This window comes from Protobothrops mucrosquamatus, unplaced genomic scaffold, assembly GCF_001527695.2.
Source record: "Protobothrops mucrosquamatus isolate PMUCROS unplaced genomic scaffold, P.Mucros_1.0 scaffold82, whole genome shotgun sequence".
In the NCBI taxonomy this organism is placed as follows: domain Eukaryota; kingdom Metazoa; phylum Chordata; class Lepidosauria; order Squamata; family Viperidae; genus Protobothrops; species Protobothrops mucrosquamatus.
In genome coordinates, this window is record NW_015386459.1 from 264,713 (window position 1) to 269,439 (window position 4,727).

The following is a 4,727-nucleotide window of genomic DNA, read 5'->3' on the forward strand; positions in this document are numbered from 1 at the left end:
TGTTTCTATTATAGAAATGACTTTCGCTACTTATGTGAACTTTTCCAAGAAAAACCCAGGGGAATCATTTTACAAGAAAGATAATAGAAATAGAATAAAAAATGAAGCTGTCATTCTACTGGTTATTTTCAACTGACATATTTATGGAAAGCTGATCGAAAATACAGTTGCTTGGGTGACATATCATAAGCCAAGCTCATTTGTATTTTCTGAATTAGGTACTTTGTCCTAGAATGCTTGGGACTGACATTTTCAATGCTAATGTTTCCCAGTGACCCCTTTTGCAGGGCTTATACAATCATCATGCCAAATTTTAATGATACAATACTGAAAAAAAATGTGGAATTACTTTGAAATAAATGAACATATGAAATTTACAGTGTGGCATCTTAAAATACTCTTAATGCACCTTTAAAAGCAACAATCTCAGCCCCTCAATTAGAAGCCCATCTTGAAAAAAATATCTAAATGAAAACCCTGCCTTCACTGCTCCCTCCAAAATTGTGCAAGTCTTTTGCACTTAAAGATCATCCTGTATATGGCTAGTACGGCTATGTAGCATTTCACATTTTACCATATGCAGCTGCTGTGTGATCTTAGGAAAATATTCTGCTGCCTTAATTGTTTTTCCAGAAACAGGTTCTACCCGGTGTGCAGTGCCCAATAAACCAGACATTGATGTGGATATTTGCAAAAGCTTTATTCTTCACAGAAGAAAGGATGCAGAGGTATCATTCCCAATAGATCTGTGAAAAGACCACTCCTGAAATAGTACAGTTTTTAATAGATACTTCTCCATAAACCCACCTTAAATCAATCCCTCTTAGGTCATCCTATGACCTTACCAAGGTGTGTTAATATTGCTTAGCTTTCATATGCAATATCTAGCAGATCAGCACATTTGCCCTTAATTTCCAGTAATGTGGCATAGCCGTAATTAGTACATTAGCAACCCCACCCCAAGTTCCTCTTTTCTCAAACAATTGCCTTTGACGTATCTGTAAATTCTCTGTATATATTAACATGTTCATCTGTTCCTTGTTCTTGTGACTCTCGCGTTTTCTGTGCACACAATTGTCTAGTTCTACCCTGCGCAGGCATGTTCTGAGGATTTTACTACCTAGCTAAGCTGTTTCTATTCCTTTCCATGCACTAACAAATATCTGCAAATAATAATTCTCTTTAAAGTCTACAATTTTAAGGGAGATGGTATTTTGCTTTTTGCTTCATAATATGTTGCAGACAGGTCTTTATCCATGTTTCTATATACTTTGAAGGATCTTGGATGCTGAATATGAAGCACTGCAGATAAGCAGCATGAAAGAAGCAAGAAAATTTGTAAGACACCATTCCTGTAATCTACTTTGATCATTAATTATATAGTGGACTTGAGTAGGGATGCAAAAGAAACAACCTCTAGACTACAGTATAGATTATACATATATATAAGGGATGGATCTCTTCCAACTGCAACTGTCACAGATATATCAACAAGTATATTTATTTGGTATCACTGGGCAATAACATTCACTAATTCTATAACAAGTCAGCTGAGTAAATAAACTGCTTAATCTGTATTTAAATGCAAAACATTAATTCAATAAAGACTTACTGAAATCATAAGGAAAAATGTTGGAAGGACTAGAACAATTATAAACTGGGAATATACAATCCTACTAGCAGCCATTTTGGAGAATAACAGAGCTGGAAGGGACCTTGGTGTTCTTTTAGTCCAACCCCCTGCTTAAGCAAGAAACCCTATACGATTTCAGACAAATGCTTGTCCAATCTCTTTTTTAAAATCTCTAGTGTTGGAATATCCACACTGTGTATAGTATTTTTATTTGTGTTTTAGTAGATTGTTATGAGTTGCATAGAATGTCTATAGTTTTCACAAAATTTGAGCCTCATTAAAGTTGAGAATCAGCAGCAGCAGGTGGCAGCCTCAGGACTCAATAAACTAGGATTCAGTGGGAAGTGATCAGTCATAGGCATCTCCTGTTCAGTTGGAATAATGAGATTGCAAGGCACAACCCTTAAATTCTATATCTAGTTGAATCCAGAGTGGAGCAAAACAATATTCCTCAAGGAGGCTTCTCAATAAGAAAAGGGTAATTATGGTCATCTGACTATAGAAATTTATTTTGCTTGCTCTCACATCTTGTTTGTGACACTTGACCATTTTGCTGATTGACTACCTAATTTGGTATCCTGTGACTTTTGGAATATAATTAGGCTATACTACTGTTTCCTGAACTGCATTCAACTTTTTCCAGTTAACTTCTCTTGTTAGGCATTTGACTCACATAGTTGTTTGCTTTTATCTGTCTAAAACTTTTCTAAATTTGGCAGCTTTAATATTATGTGTCTGTATATGCGTATCACAGCAACTTTAAAACAGAACAGTATGGGACACTCCAGATGCTTTCCCTGAAATCTTGCCAGTTGATTGAATCTACCGAGTTCCAACATAATGAAGCCTTTTAGAATAGCTTCTCACCTGAGATCTGAAGAAACCCTATCCATTCAACCTTCCACCAGGTCATGAAGATCTAGGTTTTCCCACATTCATTGAGCTGGTAGGCTGTTTTGTCAGGAGCCAGGGGGAAGAGTACTTTTCATTTTAGCTGTGTTTTAGTAGATTGGCATGAGATGCCTAAAATCATTTCATGAGATATGAATCCTCTACATAAATAAGTACAATTCAAAAATTATTGAGATTAATTTTAAAATTTTGATATGTTGCAAAAGGAAAATGAAGGGCAGGGAAGGAAGAGTAAGATTAAATGAAACATATAATAATAATATTCATAATAAGTTCATAATAAATGAACTAAATTAAAGTAGTTCATGCAAACATGAATATATGGGTGATAAATGCAATTGGCTGCTCAGAAAAGATATTGTCACCAAGCAAGATCATACAAATAGAAAAAAAAACATAAATATATTATTACAGTAACATTTTCAAACCAGCCCGTTTCTCTGTTAGGTTTAGAGTTACTCTCTAAAGAGCAGACTTATTATGGAGCAGTAATATGACTTTCTTAAAACCTTTGTTCCTCTGATAATGAAGATAATTTTATTCCTTTGAAAAGAAGAAAAACAAATATGTCTAATATATGTGAACAAATTTAAAAACTAGTATACTTTCTTTTAACATATTAATAACAAGAAAAAAGTCAAGGAAACTGTAGGTCCACTAAAGAGAGAAGATGGCAAGGAAGTAACAGGCAGTAGGAAGAAAGCAGAGCTGCTTAACTCATTCTTTGCATCAGTCTTCACACAAAAAGAAATTATAACCCAACATACCAAAAAAACTACTGCAAAAGACAAACTAAAAACAAAAAATAAAATAAGCAAGAAAATGGTAAGAGAACACCTTGATGAATATAAATCACCAGGACTCGGCAGATTACATCCCAGAGTTCTGAAGGAGCTGGCAGATGTTATCTCAGAACCATTTCACCATATCTTTCAAAAATCCTGGAGCACCAGGAAAGTACCTGATGATTGGAAAAGGGCTAATTTTTTTCCCTTCAAGAAAGGGAAAAAAAGGCAGACCCAGGAAACTACAGACCAATCAGTCTAACATCAGTACCTGGGAAGATCCTGGAAAAGATAATAAAAAAACAGATCTGCAAACAACTAGAAGCAAACAAATTTGTAACCAGTAACCAGCACAGGTTTGTCAAAAACAGATCATGCCAAACCAATCTTATTACATTCTTTGATAAAGTGATTGTGGACACAGTATACTTAGACTTCAGTAAGGCATTTGACAAAGTAGACCACAACCTGCTGCTTTGTAAGCTAGAAAAAGGTGGGATAGACAACAACACCATCAGGTGGATCCGTAGCTGGCTGACAAACCATAGTCAGCGAGTAGTCCTCAATGGCACTACATCAAAATGGATAGAAGTAAGCAGTGGGGTATCACAAGGGTCTGTCTTAGGCCCAGTACTCTTCAATATCTTCATTAATGACTTAGATGAGTGAATTGAAGGGGAACTCATCAAATTTGCAGATGACACTAAACTGGGAGGAATAGCCAACATCCCAGAAGACAAACTCGGGATCCAAGTTCCACTGAACCAGCAGTGTGTAGCAGCAACCAAAAAAGCTAAAAAAATCCTGGGTTGTATAAACAGAGGCATAGAATCAAAATCACAAGAAGTATTAGTACCACTTTATAAAACCCTAGTGAGACCACACCCTGGAATATTGCAATCAATTTTGGGCACCGTACTACAAAAAAGATGTTGAAATCTTGGAAAAAGTTCAGAGAAGAGCAAGATCAAAGACTAAAACATATGAAGAATGGCTGCAGGATTTGGGTTTGGCTAGTCTAAAGAAAAGAAGAAACAGGGGTGACATGATAGCAATATTCCAGTATTTGAGGGGCTTCCACAAAGAAGAGGGAATCAAACTGTTCTCCAAAGCACCAGAGGCCAAGACAAGAAACAATGGTTGGAGACTGACCAAAGAGAGAAGCAACCTAGAATTAAGGAACAACTTCCTAACAGTGAGGACAATTAACCAATGGAACAGCTTGCCTTCAGAAATTGTGGGTGCTCCATCACTGGAGATTTTTAAGAAGAGACTAGACAGTCACTTGTCTGAAATGGTATAGTTCTCCTGATTGAGCAGAAGGCTGGACTAGAAGACCTCCATGGTCCCTTCCAGCTCTATTCTATTCTATTCTCTCTGATAATTCAAAAATAATA